Raw genomic sequence first — 17,500 nt, forward strand, 5'->3', positions numbered from 1 at the left:
GGACGATGAAGATGTTCCTGCACATGAAGATGTTCCTACACAGCAGCCAGATTGTGACATCACAGAGCATCCCTGTGATGTCACAATCTGGCTGCTGTGTAAGAACATTTTCATTGGCTGCTGTGTAGGAACATCCTCAATGGCTGCTGTGTTGGAACATCTTCATTGGCTGCTGTGTAGGAACAGTCTCATTGGCTGCTGTGTCTATCTATCTATCTATCTATCTATCTATCTATCTATCTATCTATCTATCTATCTATCTATCTATCTATCTATCTATCTATCTATCTATCTATCTATCTATCTATCTATCTATCTATCTATCTATCTATCTATATGTCTCTATCTCTATCTATCTATCTAGTGAATCTCAGGGCGGCGCGGCCCCCTTTTATACCCTTCCTGGACGATGAAGATGTTCCTGCACATGAAGATGTTCCTACACAGCAGCCATTGAGGATGTTCCTACACAGCAGCCAATGAAAATGTTCCTACACAGCAGCCAGATTGTGACATCACAGAGCATCCCTGTGATGTCACAATCTGGCTGCTGTGTAAGAACATTTTCATTGGCTGCTGTGTAGGAACATCCTCAATGGCTGCTGTGTAAGAACATCTTCATTGGCTGCTGTGTAGGAACAGTCTCATTGGCTGCTGTGTCTATCAATCTATCTATCTATCTATCTATCTATCTATCTATCTATCTATCTATCTATCTATCTATCTATCTATCTATCTATCTATCTATCTATCTATATGTCTCTATCTCTATCTATCTATCTAGTGACTCTCAGGGCGGCGCGGCCCCCTTTTATACCCTTCCTGGACGATGAAGATGTTCCTGCACATGAAGATGTTCCTACACAGCAGCCATTGAGGATGTTTCTACACAGCAGCCAATGAAAATGTTCCTACACAGCAGCCAGATTGTGACATCACAGAGCATCCCTGTGATGTCACAATCTGGCTGCTGTGTAAGAACATTTTCATTGGCTGCTGTGTAGGAACATCCTCAATGGCTGCTGTGTAGGAACATCTTCATTGGCTGCTGTGTAGGAACAGTCTCATTGGCTGCTGTGTCTATCTATCTATCTATCTATCTATCTATCTATCTATCTATCTATCTATCTATCTATCTATCTATCTATCTATCTATCTATCTATCTATCTATCTATCTATCTATCTATCTATCTATCTATATGTCTCTATCTCTATCTATCTAGTGACTCTCAGGGCGGCGCGGCCCCCTTTTATACCCTTCCTGGACGATGAAGATGTTCCTGCACATGAAGATGTTCCTACACAGCAGCCAGATTGTGACATCACAGAGCATCCCTGTGATGTCACAATCTGGCTGCTGTGTAAGAACATTTTCATTGGCTGCTGTGTAGGAACATCCTCAATGGCTGCTGTGTTGGAACATCTTCATTGGCTGCTGTGTAGGAACAGTCTCATTGGCTGCTGTGTCTATCTATCTATCTATCTATCTATCTATCTATCTATCTATCTATCTATCTATCTATCTATCTATCTATCTATCTATCTATCTATCTATCTATCTATCTATCTATCTATCTATCTATCTATCTATCTATCTATCTATCTATATGTCTCTATCTCTATCTATCTATCTAGTGACTCTCAGGGCGGCGCGGCCCCCTTTTATACCCTTCCTGGACGATGAAGATGTTCCTGCACATGAAGATGTTCCTACATAGCAGCCATTGAGGATGTTCCTACACAGCAGCCAATGAAAATGTTCCTACACAGCAGCCAGATTGTGACATCACAGAGCATCCCTGTGATGTCACAATCTGGCTGCTGTGTAAGAACATTTTCATTGGCTGCTGTGTAGGAACATCCTCAATGGCTGCTGTGTAGGAACATCTTCATTGGCTGCTGTGTAGGAACAGTCTCATTGGCTGCTGTGTCTATCAATCTATCTATCTATCTATCTATCTATCTATCTATCTATCTATCTATCTATCTATCTATCTATCTATCTATCTATCTATCTATCTATCTATCTATCTATCTATCTATCTATCTATCTATCTATCTATCTATCTATCTAACTATCTGTCTATCTATCTATCTATCTATCTATCTATCTATATGTCTCTATCTCTATCTATCTATCTAGTGACTCTCAGGGCGGCGCGGCCCCCTTTTATACCCTTCCTGGACGATGAAGATGTTCCTGCACATGAAGATGTTCCTACACAGCAGCCAGATTGTGACATCACAGAGCATCCCTGTGATGTCACAATCTGGCTGCTGTGTAAGAACATTTTCATTGGCTGCTGTGTAGGAACATCCTCAATGGCTGCTGTGTTGGAACATCTTCATTGGCTGCTGTGTAGGAACAGTCTCATTGGCTGCTGTGTCTATCTATCTATCTATCTATCTATCTATCTATCTATCTATCTATCTATCTATCTATCTATCTATCTATCTATCTATCTATCTATCTATCTATATGTCTCTATCTCTATCTATCTATCTAGTGACTCTCAGGGCGGCGCGGCCCCCTTTTATACCCTTCCTGGACGATGAAGATGTTCCTGCACATGAAGATGTTCCTACACAGCAGCCATTGAGGATGTTCCTACACAGCAGCCAATGAAAATGTTCCTACACAGCAGCCAGATTGTGACATCACAGAGCATCCCTGTGATGTCACAATCTGGCTGCTGTGTAAGAACATTTTCATTGGCTGCTGTGTAGGAACATCCTCAATGGCTGCTGTGTTGGAACATCTTCATTGGCTGCTGTGTAGGAACAGTCTCATTGGCTGCTGTGTCTATCTATCTATCTATCTATCTATCTATCTATCTATCTATCTATCTATCTATCTATCTATCTATCTATCTATCTATCTATCTATCTATCTATCTATCTATCTATCTATCTATCTATCTATATGTCTCTATCTCTATCTATCTAGTGACTCTCAGGGCGGCGCGGCCCCCTTTTATACCCTTCCTGGACGATGAAGATGTTCCTGCACATGAAGATGTTCCTACACAGCAGCCAGATTGTGACATCACAGAGCATCCCTGTGATGTCACAATCTGGCTGCTGTGTAAGAACATTTTCATTGGCTGCTGTGTAGGAACATCCTCAATGGCTGCTGTGTTGGAACATCTTCATTGGCTGCTGTGTAGGAACAGTCTCATTGGCTGCTGTGTCTATCTATCTATCTATCTATCTATATATCTATATATCTATCTATCTATATATCTATCTATCTATCTACCTATCTATCTATCTATCTATCTATCTATCTATCTATCTATCTATCTATCTATCTATCTATCTATCTATCTATCTATATGTCTCTATCTCTATCTATCTAGTGACTCTCAGGGCGGCGCGGCCCCCTTTTATACCCTTCCTGGACGATGAAGATGTTCCTGCACATGAAGATGTTCCTACACAGCAGCCAGATTGTGACATCACAGAGCATCCCTGTGATGTCACAATCTGGCTGCTGTGTAAGAACATTTTCATTGGCTGCTGTGTAGGAACATCCTCAATGGCTGCTGTGTTGGAACATCTTCATTGGCTGCTGTGTAGGAACAGTCTCATTGGCTGCTGTGTCTATCTATCTATCTATCTATCTATCTATCTATCTATCTATCTATCTATCTATCTATCTATCTATCTATCTATCTATCTATCTATCTATCTATCTATCTATCTATCTATCTATCTATCTATCTATCTATCTATATGTCTCTATCTCTATCTATCTATCTAGTGACTCTCAGGGCGGCGCGGCCCCCTTTTATACCCTTCCTGGACGATGAAGATGTTCCTGCACATGAAGATGTTCCTACATAGCAGCCATTGAGGATGTTCCTACACAGCAGCCAATGAAAATGTTCCTACACAGCAGCCAGATTGTGACATCACAGAGCATCCCTGTGATGTCACAATCTGGCTGCTGTGTAAGAACATTTTCATTGGCTGCTGTGTAGGAACATCCTCAATGGCTGCTGTGTAGGAACATCTTCATTGGCTGCTGTGTAGGAACAGTCTCATTGGCTGCTGTGTCTATCAATCTATCTATCTATCTATCTATCTATCTATCTATCTATCTATCTATCTATCTATCTATCTATCTATCTATCTATCTATCTATCTATCTATCTATCTAACTATCTGTCTATCTATCTATCTATCTATCTATCTATCTATCTATCTATCTATATGTCTCTATCTCTATCTATCTATCTAGTGACTCTCAGGGCGGCGCGGCCCCCTTTTATACCCTTCCTGGACGATGAAGATGTTCCTGCACATGAAGATGTTCCTACACAGCAGCCAGATTGTGACATCACAGAGCATCCCTGTGATGTCACAATCTGGCTGCTGTGTAAGAACATTTTCATTGGCTGCTGTGTAGGAACATCCTCAATGGCTGCTGTGTTGGAACATCTTCATTGGCTGCTGTGTAGGAACAGTCTCATTGGCTGCTGTGTCTATCTATCTATCTATCTATCTATCTATCTATCTATCTATCTATCTATCTATCTATCTATCTATCTATCTATCTATATGTCTCTATCTCTATCTATCTATCTAGTGAATCTCAGGGCGGCGCGGCCCCCTTTTATACCCTTCCTGGACGATGAAGATGTTCCTGCACATGAAGATGTTCCTACACAGCAGCCATTGAGGATGTTCCTACACAGCAGCCAATGAAAATGTTCCTACACAGCAGCCAGATTGTGACATCACAGAGCATCCCTGTGATGTCACAATCTGGCTGCTGTGTAAGAACATTTTCATTGGCTGCTGTGTAGGAACATCCTCAATGGCTGCTGTGTAAGAACATCTTCATTGGCTGCTGTGTAGGAACAGTCTCATTGGCTGCTGTGTCTATCAATCTATCTATCTATCTATCTATCTATCTATCTATCTATCTATCTATCTATCTATCTATCTATCTATCTATCTATCTATCTATCTATCTATCTATCTATCTATATGTCTCTATCTCTATCTATCTATCTAGTGACTCTCAGGGCGGCGCGGCCCCCTTTTATACCCTTCCTGGACGATGAAGATGTTCCTGCACATGAAGATGTTCCTACACAGCAGCCATTGAGGATGTTTCTACACAGCAGCCAATGAAAATGTTCCTACACAGCAGCCAGATTGTGACATCACAGAGCATCCCTGTGATGTCACAATCTGGCTGCTGTGTAAGAACATTTTCATTGGCTGCTGTGTAGGAACATCCTCAATGGCTGCTGTGTAGGAACATCTTCATTGGCTGCTGTGTAGGAACAGTCTCATTGGCTGCTGTGTCTATCTATCTATCTATCTATCTATCTATCTATCTATCTATCTATCTATCTATCTATCTATCTATCTATCTATCTATCTATCTATCTATCTATATGTCTCTATCTCTATCTATCTAGTGACTCTCAGGGCGGCGCGGCCCCCTTTTATACCCTTCCTGGACGATGAAGATGTTCCTGCACATGAAGATGTTCCTACACAGCAGCCAGATTGTGACATCACAGAGCATCCCTGTGATGTCACAATCTGGCTGCTGTGTAAGAACATTTTCATTGGCTGCTGTGTAGGAACATCCTCAATGGCTGCTGTGTTGGAACATCTTCATTGGCTGCTGTGTAGGAACAGTCTCATTGGCTGCTGTGTCTATCTATCTATCTATCTATCTATCTATCTATCTATCTATCTATCTATCTATCTATCTATCTATCTATCTATCTATCTATCTATCTATCTATCTATCTATCTATCTATCTATCTATCTATCTATCTATCTATATGTCTCTATCTCTATCTATCTATCTAGTGACTCTCAGGGCGGCGCGGCCCCCTTTTATACCCTTCCTGGACGATGAAGATGTTCCTGCACATGAAGATGTTCCTACATAGCAGCCATTGAGGATGTTCCTACACAGCAGCCAATGAAAATGTTCCTACACAGCAGCCAGATTGTGACATCACAGAGCATCCCTGTGATGTCACAATCTGGCTGCTGTGTAAGAACATTTTCATTGGCTGCTGTGTAGGAACATCCTCAATGGCTGCTGTGTAGGAACATCTTCATTGGCTGCTGTGTAGGAACAGTCTCATTGGCTGCTGTGTCTATCAATCTATCTATCTATCTATCTATCTATCTATCTATCTATCTATCTATCTATCTATCTATCTATCTATCTATCTATCTATCTATCTATCTATCTATCTATCTAACTATCTGTCTATCTATCTATCTATCTATCTATCTATCTATATGTCTCTATCTCTATCTATCTATCTAGTGACTCTCAGGGCGGCGCGGCCCCCTTTTATACCCTTCCTGGACGATGAAGATGTTCCTGCACATGAAGATGTTCCTACACAGCAGCCAGATTGTGACATCACAGAGCATCCCTGTGATGTCACAATCTGGCTGCTGTGTAAGAACATTTTCATTGGCTGCTGTGTAGGAACATCCTCAATGGCTGCTGTGTTGGAACATCTTCATTGGCTGCTGTGTAGGAACAGTCTCATTGGCTGCTGTGTCTATCTATCTATCTATCTATCTATCTATCTATCTATCTATCTATCTATCTATCTATCTATCTATCTATCTATCTATCTATCTATCTATCTATCTATCTATCTATCTATCTATCTATATGTCTCTATCTCTATCTATCTATCTAGTGACTCTCAGGGCGGCGCGGCCCCCTTTTATACCCTTCCTGGACGATGAAGATGTTCCTGCACATGAAGATGTTCCTACACAGCAGCCATTGAGGATGTTCCTACACAGCAGCCAATGAAAATGTTCCTACACAGCAGCCAGATTGTGACATCACAGAGCATCCCTGTGATGTCACAATCTGGCTGCTGTGTAAGAACATTTTCATTGGCTGCTGTGTAGGAACATCCTCAATGGCTGCTGTGTTGGAACATCTTCATTGGCTGCTGTGTAGGAACAGTCTCATTGGCTGCTGTGTCTATCTATCTATCTATCTATCTATCTATCTATCTATCTATCTATCTATCTATCTATCTATCTATCTATCTATCTATCTATCTATCTATCTATCTATCTATTTATCTATCTATCTATATGTCTCTATCTCTATCTATCTAGTGACTCTCAGGGCGGCGCGGCCCCCTTTTATACCCTTCCTGGACGATGAAGATGTTCCTGCACATGAAGATGTTCCTACACAGCAGCCAGATTGTGACATCACAGAGCATCCCTGTGATGTCACAATCTGGCTGCTGTGTAAGAACATTTTCATTGGCTGCTGTGTAGGAACATCCTCAATGGCTGCTGTGTTGGAACATCTTCATTGGCTGCTGTGTAGGAACAGTCTCATTGGCTGCTGTGTCTATCTATCTATCTATCTATATATCTATATATCTATCTATCTATATATCTATCTATCTATCTACCTATCTATCTATCTATCTATCTATCTATCTATCTATCTATCTATCTATCTATCTATCTATCTATCTATCTATCTATCTATCTATCTATATGTCTCTATCTCTATCTATCTATCTAGTGACTCTCAGGGCGGCGCGGCCCCCTTTTATACCCTTCCTGGACGATGAAGATGTTCCTGCACATGAAGATGTTCCTACATAGCAGCCATTGAGGATGTTCCTACACAGCAGCCAATGAAAATGTTCCTACACAGCAGCCAGATTGTGACATCACAGAGCATCCCTGTGATGTCACAATCTGGCTGCTGTGTAAGAACATTTTCATTGGCTGCTGTGTAGGAACATCCTCAATGGCTGATATGTAGGAACATCTTCATTGGCTGCTGTGTAGGAACAGTCTCATTGGCTGCTGTGTCTATCTATCTATCTATCTATCTATCTATCTATCTATCTATCTATCTATCTATCTATCTATCTATCTATCTATCTATCTATCTATCTATCTATCTATATGTCTCTATCTCTATCTATCTAGTGACTCTCAGGGCGGCGCGGCCCCCTTTTATACCCTTCCTGGACGATGAAGATGTTCCTGCACATGAATATGTTCCTACACAGCAGCCAGATTGTGACATCACAGAGCATCCCTGTGATGTCACAATCTGGCTGCTGTGTAAGAACATTTTCATTGGCTGCTGTGTAGGAACATCCTCAATGGCTGCTGTGTTGGAACATCTTCATTGGCTGCTGTGTAGGAACAGTCTCATTGGCTGCTGTGTCTATCTATCTATCTATCTATCTATCTATCTATCTATCTATCTATCTATCTATATATCTATCTATCTATATATCTATCTATCTATCTACCTATCTATCTATCTATCTATCTATCTATCTATCTATCTATCTATCTATCTATCTATCTATCTATCTATCTATCTATCTATATGTCTCTATCTCTATCTATCTATCTAGTGACTCTCAGGGCGGCGCGGCCCCCTTTTATACCCTTCCTGGACGATGAAGATGTTCCTGCACATGAAGATGTTCCTACATAGCAGCCATTGAGGATGTTCCTACACAGCAGCCAATGAAAATGTTCCTACACAGCAGCCAGATTGTGACATCACAGAGCATCCCTGTGATGTCACAATCTGGCTGCTGTGTAAGAACATTTTCATTGGCTGCTGTGTAGGAACATCCTCAATGGCTGATATGTAGGAACATCTTCATTGGCTGCTGTGTAGGAACAGTCTCATTGGCTGCTGTGTCTATCTATCTATCTATCTATCTATCTATCTATCTATCTATCTATCTATCTATCTATCTATCTATCTATCTATCTATCTATCTATCTATATGTCTCTATCTCTATCTATCTAGTGACTCTCAGGGCGGCGCGGCCCCCTTTTATACCCTTCCTGGACGATGAAGATGTTCCTGCACATGAATATGTTCCTACACAGCAGCCAGATTGTGACATCACAGAGCATCCCTGTGATGTCACAATCTGGCTGCTGTGTAAGAACATTTTCATTGGCTGCTGTGTAGGAACATCCTCAATGGCTGCTGTGTTGGAACATCTTCATTGGCTGCTGTGTAGGAACAGTCTCATTGGCTGCTGTGTCTATCTATCTATCTATCTATCTATCTATCTATCTATCTATCTATCTATCTATCTATCTATCTATCTATCTATCTATCTATCTATCTATCTATCTATCTATCTATCTATCTATATGTCTCTATCTCTATCTATCTATCTAGTGACTCTCAGGGCGGCGCGGCCCCCTTTTATACCCTTCCTGGACGATGAAGATGTTCCTGCACATGAAGATGTTCCTACACAGCAGCCATTGAGGATGTTCCTACACAGCAGCCAATGAAAATGTTCCTACACAGCAGCCAGATTGTGACATCACAGAGCATCCCTGTGATGTCACAATCTGGCTGCTGTGTAAGAACATTTTCATTGGCTGCTGTGTAGGAACATCCTCAATGGCTGCTGTGTTGGAACATCTTCATTGGCTGCTGTGTAGGAACAGTCTCATTGGCTGCTGTGTCTATCTATCTATCTATCTATCTATCTATCTTTCTATCTATCTATCTATCTATCTATCTATCTATCTATCTATCTATCTATCTATCTATCTATCTATCTATCTATCTATCTATCTATCTATCTATCTATCTATCTATATGTCTCTATCTCTATCTATCTATCTAGTGAATCTCAGGGCGGCGCGGCCCCCTTTTATACCCTTCCTGGACGATGAAGATGTTCCTGCACATGAAGATGTTCCTACACAGCAGCCATTGAGGATGTTCCTACACAGCAGCCAATGAAAATGTTCCTACACAGCAGCCAGATTGTGACATCACAGAGCATCCCTGTGATGTCACAATCTGGCTGCTGTGTAAGAACATTTTCATTGGCTGCTGTGTAGGAACATCCTCAATGGCTGCTGTGTAAGAACATCTTCATTGGCTGCTGTGTAGGAACAGTCTCATTGGCTGCTGTGTCTATCAATCAATCTATCTATCTATCTATCTATCTATCTATCTATCTATCTATCTATCTATCTATCTATCTATCTATCTATCTATCTATCTATCTATCTATTTATCTATCTATCTATCTATCTATCTATCTATCTATCTATCTATCTATCTATCTATCTATCTATCTATATGTCTCTATCTCTATCTATCTATCTAGTGACTCTCAGGGCGGCGCGGCCCCCTTTTATACCCTTCCTGGACGATGAAGATGTTCCTGCACATGAAGATGTTCCTACACAGCAGCCATTGAGGATGTTTCTACACAGCAGCCAATGAAAATGTTCCTACACAGCAGCCAGATTGTGACATCACAGAGCATCCCTGTGATGTCACAATCTGGCTGCTGTGTAAGAACATTTTCATTGGCTGCTGTGTAGGAACATCCTCAATGGCTGCTGTGTAGGAACATCTTCATTGGCTGCTGTGTAGGAACAGTCTCATTGGCTGCTGTGTCTATCAATCTATCTATCTATCTATCTATCTATCTATCTATCTATCTATCTATCTATCTATCTATCTATCTATCTATCTATCTATCTATCTATCTATCTATCTATCTATCTATCTATCTATCTATCTATATGTCTCTATCTCTATCTATCTATCTAGTGACTCTCAGGGCGGCGCGGCCCCCTTTTATACCCTTCCTGGACGATGAAGATGTTCCTGCACATGAAGATGTTCCTACATAGCAGCCATTGAGGATGTTCCTACACAGCAGCCAATGAAAATGTTCCTACACAGCAGCCAGATTGTGACATCACAGAGCATCCCTGTGATGTCACAATCTGGCTGCTGTGTAAGAACATTTTCATTGGCTGCTGTGTAGGAACATCCTCAATGGCTGATATGTAGGAACATCTTCATTGGCTGCTGTGTAGGAACAGTCTCATTGGCTGCTGTGTCTATCATTCTATCTATCTATCTATCTATCTATATATCTATCTATCTATCTATCTATCTATCTATCTATCTATCTATCTATCTATCTATCTATCTATCTATCTATCTATCTATCTATCTATCTATCTATCTATATGTCTCTATCTCTATCTATCTAGTGACTCTCAGGGCGGCGCGGCCCCCTTTTATACCCTTCCTGGACGATGAAGATGTTCCTGCACATGAAGATGTTCCTACACAGCAGCCAGATTGTGACATCACAGAGCATCCCTGTGATGTCACAATCTGGCTGCTGTGTAAGAACATTTTCATTGGCTGCTGTGTAGGAACATCCTCAATGGCTGCTGTGTTGGAACATCTTCATTGGCTGCTGTGTAGGAACAGTCTCATTGGCTGCTGTGTCTATCTATCTATCTATCTATCTATCTATCTATCTATCTATCTATCTATCTATCTATCTATCTATCTATCTATCTATCTATCTATATGTCTCTATCTCTATCTATCTATCTAGTGAATCTCAGGGCGGCGCGGCCCCCTTTTATACCCTTCCTGGACGATGAAGATGTTCCTGCACATGAAGATGTTCCTACACAGCAGCCATTGAGGATGTTCCTACACAGCAGCCAATGAAAATGTTCCTACACAGCAGCCAGATTGTGACATCACAGAGCATCCCTGTGATGTCACAATCTGGCTGCTGTGTAAGAACATTTTCATTGGCTGCTGTGTAGGAACATCCTCAATGGCTGCTGTGTAAGAACATCTTCATTGGCTGCTGTGTAGGAACAGTCTCATTGGCTGCTGTGTCTATCAATCTATCTATCTATCTATCTATCTATCTATCTATCTATCTATCTATCTATCTATCTATCTATCTATCTATCTATCTATCTATCTATCTATCTATCTATCTATCTATATGTCTCTATCTCTATCTATCTATCTAGTGACTCTCAGGGCGGCGCGGCCCCCTTTTATACCCTTCCTGGACGATGAAGATGTTCCTGCACATGAAGATGTTCCTACACAGCAGCCATTGAGGATGTTTCTACACAGCAGCCAATGAAAATGTTCCTACACAGCAGCCAGATTGTGACATCACAGAGCATCCCTGTGATGTCACAATCTGGCTGCTGTGTAAGAACATTTTCATTGGCTGCTGTGTAGGAACATCCTCAATGGCTGCTGTGTAGGAACATCTTCATTGGCTGCTGTGTAGGAACAGTCTCATTGGCTGCTGTGTCTATCAATCTATCTATCTATCTATCTATCTATCTATCTATCTATCTATCTATCTATCTATCTATCTATCTATCTATCTATCTATCTATCTATCTATCTATCTATCTATCTATCTATCTATCTATCTATCTATCTATCTATCTATCTATCTATCTATATGTCTCTATCTCTATCTATCTATCTAGTGACTCTCAGGGCGGCGCGGCCCCCTTTTATACCCTTCCTGGACGATGAAGATGTTCCTGCATATGAAGATGTTCCTACACAGCAGCCATTGAGGATGTACCTACACAGCAGCCAATGAAAATGTTCCTACACAGCAGCCAGATTGTGACATCACAGAGCATCCCTGTGATGTCACAATCTGGCTGCTGTGTAAGAACATTTTCATTGGCTGCTGTGTAGGAACATCCTCAATGGCTGATATGTAGGAACATCTTCATTGGCTGCTGTGTAGGAACAGTCTCATTGGCTGCTGTGTCTATCTATCTATCTATCTATCTATCTATCTATCTATCTATCTATCTATCTATCTATCTATCTATCTATCTATCTATTTATCTATCTATCTATATGTCTCTATCTCTATCTATCTAGTGACTCTCAGGGCGGCGCGGCCCCCTTTTATACCCTTCCTGGACGATGAAGATGTTCCTGCACATGAAGATGTTCCTACACAGCAGCCAGATTGTGACATCACAGAGCATCCCTGTGATGTCACAATCTGGCTGCTGTGTAAGAACATTTTCATTGGCTGCTGTGTAGGAACATCCTCAATGGCTGCTGTGTTGGAACATCTTCATTGGCTGCTGTGTAGGAACAGTCTCATTGGCTGCTGTGTCTATCTATCTATCTATCTATCTATCTATCTATCTATCTATCTATCTATCTATCTATCTATATATCTATCTATCTATCTATATATCTATCTATCTATCTATCTATCTATCTATCTACCTATCTATCTATCTATCTATCTATCTATCTATCTATCTATCTATCTATATGTCTCTATCTCTATCTATCTATCTAGTGACTCTCAGGGCGGCGCAGCCCCCTTTTATACCCTTCCTGGACGATGAAGATGTTCCTGCACATGAAGATGTTCCTACATAGCAGCCATTGAGGATGTTCCTACACAGCAGCCAATGAAAATGTTCCTACACAGCAGCCAGATTGTGACATCACAGAGCATCCCTGTGATGTCACAATCTGGCTGCTGTGTAAGAACATTTTCATTGACTGCTGTGTAGGAACATCCTCAATGGCTGATATGTAGGAACATCTTCATTGGCTGCTGTGTAGGAACAGTCTCATTGGCTGCTGTGTCTATCTATCTATCTATCTATCTATCTATCTATCTATCTATCTATCTATCTATCTATCTATCTATCTATCTATCTATCTATCTATCTATCTATCTATCTATCTATCTATCTATCTATCTATATGTCTCTATCTCTATCTATCTAGTGACTCTCAGGGCGGCGCGGCCCCCTTTTATACCCTTCCTGGACGATGAAGATGTTCCTGCACATGAAGATGTTCCTACACAGCAGCCAGATTGTGACATCACAGAGCATCCCTGTGATGTCACAATCTGGCTGCTGTGTAAGAACATTTTCATTGGCTGCTGTGTAGGAACATCCTCAATGGCTGCTGTGTTGGAACATCTTCATTGGCTGCTGTGTAGGAACAGTCTCATTGGCTGCTGTGTCTATCTATCTATCTATCTATCTATCTATCTATCTATCTATCTATCTATCTATCTATCTATCTATCTATCTATATGTCTCTATCTCTATCTATCTAGTGACTCTCAGGGCGGCGCGGCCCCCTTTTATACCCTTCCTGGACGATGAAGATGTTCCTGCACATGAAGATGTTCCTACATAGCAGCCATTGAGGATGTTCCTACACAGCAGCCAATGAAAATGTTCCTACACAGCAGCCAGATTGTGACATCACAGAGCATCCCTGTGATGTCACAATCTGGCTGCTGTGTAAGAACATTTTCATTGGCTGCTGTGTAGGAACATCCTCAATGGCTGATATGTAGGAACATCTTCATTGGCTGCTGTGTAGGAACAGTCTCATTGGCTGCTGTGTCTATCTATCTATCTATCTATCTATCTATCTATCTATCTATCTATCTATCTATCTATCTATCTATCTATCTATCTATCTATCTATCTATCTATCTATCTATCTATCTATCTATCTATCTATATGTCTCTATCTCTATCTATCTAGTGACTCTCAGGGCGGCGCGGCCCCCTTTTATACCCTTCCTGGACGATGAAGATGTTCCTGCACATGAATATGTTCCTACACAGCAGCCAGATTGTGACATCACAGAGCATCCCTGTGATGTCACAATCTGGCTGCTGTGTAAGAACATTTTCATTGGCTGCTGTGTAGGAACATCCTCAATGGCTGCTGTGTTGGAACATCTTCATTGGCTGCTGTGTAGGAACAGTCTCATTGGCTGCTGTGTCTATCTATCTATCTATCTATCTATCTATCTATCTATCTATCTATCTATCTATCTATCTATATATCTATCTATCTATATATCTATCTATCTATCTACCTATCTATCTATCTATCTATCTATCTATCTATCTATCTATCTATCTATCTATCTATCTATCTATCTATCTATATGTCTCTATCTCTATCTATCTATCTAGTGACTCTCAGGGCGGCGCGGCCCCCTTTTATACCCTTCCTGGACGATGAAGATGTTCCTGCACATGAAGATGTTCCTACATAGCAGCCATTGAGGATGTTCCTACACAGCAGCCAATGAAAATGTTCCTACACAGCAGCCAGATTGTGACATCACAGAGCATCCCTGTGATGTCACAATCTGGCTGCTGTGTAAGAACATTTTCATTGGCTGCTGTGTAGGAACATCCTCAATGGCTGATATGTAGGAACATCTTCATTGGCTGCTGTGTAGGAACAGTCTCATTGGCTGCTGTGTCTATCTATCTATCTATCTATCTATCTATCTATCTATCTATCTATCTATCTATCTATCTATCTATCTATCTATCTATCTATCTATCTATCTATATGTCTCTATCTCTATCTATCTAGTGACTCTCAGGGCGGCGCGGCCCCCTTTTATACCCTTCCTGGACGATGAAGATGTTCCTGCACATGAATATGTTCCTACACAGCAGCCAGATTGTGACATCACAGAGCATCCCTGTGATGTCACAATCTGGCTGCTGTGTAAGAACATTTTCATTGGCTGCTGTGTAGGAACATCCTCAATGGCTGCTGTGTTGGAACATCTTCATTGGCTGCTGTGTAGGAACAGTCTCATTGGCTGCTGTGTCTATCTATCTATCTATCTATCTATCTATCTATCTATCTATCTATCTATCTATCTATCTATCTATCTATCTATCTATCTATCTATCTATATATCTATCTATCTATCTACCTATCTATCTATCTATCTATCTATCTATCTATCTATCTATCTATCTATCTATCTATCTATCTATCTATCTATCTATCTATCTATATGTCTCTATCTCTATCTATCTATCTAGTGACTCTCAGGGCGGCGCGGCCCCCTTTTATACCCTTCCTGGACGATGAAGATGTTCCTGCACATGAAGATGTTCCTACATAGCAGCCATTGAGGATGTTCCTACACAGCAGCCAATGAAAATGTTCCTACACAGCAGCCAGATTGTGACATCACAGAGCATCCCTGTGATGTCACAATCTGGCTGCTGTGTAAGAACATTTTCATTGGCTGCTGTGTAGGAACATCCTCAATGGCTGATATGTAGGAACATCTTCATTGGCTGCTGTGTAGGAACAGTCTCATTGGCTGCTGTGTCTATCTATCTATCTATCTATCTATCTATCTATCTATCTATCTATCTATCTATCTATCTATCTATCTATCTATCTATCTATCTATCTATCTATCTATCTATCTATCTATCTATCTATATGTCTCTATCTCTATCTATCTAGTGACTCTCAGGGCGGCGCGGCCCCCTTTTATACCCTTCCTGGACGATGAAGATGTTCCTGCACATGAATATGTTCCTACACAGCAGCCAGATTGTGACATCACAGAGCATCCCTGTGATGTCACAATCTGGCTGCTGTGTAAGAACATTTTCATTGGCTGCTGTGTAGGAACATCCTCAATGGCTGCTGTGTTGGAACATCTTCATTGGCTGCTGTGTAGGAACAGTCTCATTGGCTGCTGTGTCTATCTATCTATCTATCTATCTATCTATCTATCTATCTATCTATCTATCTATCTATCTATCTATCTATCTATCTATCTATCTATCTATCTATCTATCTATCTATATGTCTCTATCTCTATCTATCTATCTAGTGACTCTCAGGGCGGCGCGGCCCCCTTTTATACCCTTCCTGGACGATGAAGATGTTCCTGCACATGAAGATGTTCCTACACAGCAGCCATTGAGGATGTTCCTACACAGCAGCCAATGAAAATGTTCCTACACAGCAGCCAGATTGTGACATCACAGAGCATCCCTGTGATGTCACAATCTGGCTGCTGTGTAAGAACATTTTCATTGGCTGCTGTGTAGGAACATCCTCAATGGCTGCTGTGTTGGAACATCTTCATTGGCTGCTGTGTAGGAACAGTCTCATTGGCTGCTGTGTCTATCTATCTATCTATCTATCTATCTATCTTTCTATCTATCTATCTATCTATCTATCTATCTATCTATCTATCTATCTATCTATCTATCTATCTATCTATCTATCTATCTATCTATCTATCTATCTATCTATATGTCTCTATCTCTATCTATCTATCTAGTGAATCTCAGGGCGGCGCGGCCCCCTTTTATACCCTTCCTGGACGATGAAGATGTTCCTGCACATGAAGATGTTCCTACACAGCAGCCATTGAGGATGTTCCTACACAGCAGCCAATGAAAATGTTCCTACACAGCAGCCAGATTGTGACATCACAGAGCATCCCTGTGATGTCACAATCTGGCTGCTGTGTAAGAACATTTTCATTGGCTGCTGTGTAGGAACATCCTCAATGGCTGCTGTGTAAGAACATCTTCATTGGCTGCTGTGTAGGAACAGTCTCATTGGCTGCTGTGTCTATCAATCAATCTATCTATCTATCTATCTATCTATCTATCTATCTATCTATCTATCTATCTATCTATCTATCTATCTATCTATCTATCTATCTATCTATCTATCTATCTATTTATCTATCTATCTATCTATCTATCTATCTATCTATCTATCTATCTATCTATATGTCTCTATCTCTATCTATCTATCTAGTGACTCTCAGGGCGGCGCGGCCCC

The sequence above is a fragment of the Borostomias antarcticus genome (assembly GCF_949987555.1).
Source record: "Borostomias antarcticus genome assembly, contig: scaffold_49, whole genome shotgun sequence".
NCBI classification, from domain to species: domain Eukaryota; kingdom Metazoa; phylum Chordata; class Actinopteri; order Stomiiformes; family Stomiidae; genus Borostomias; species Borostomias antarcticus.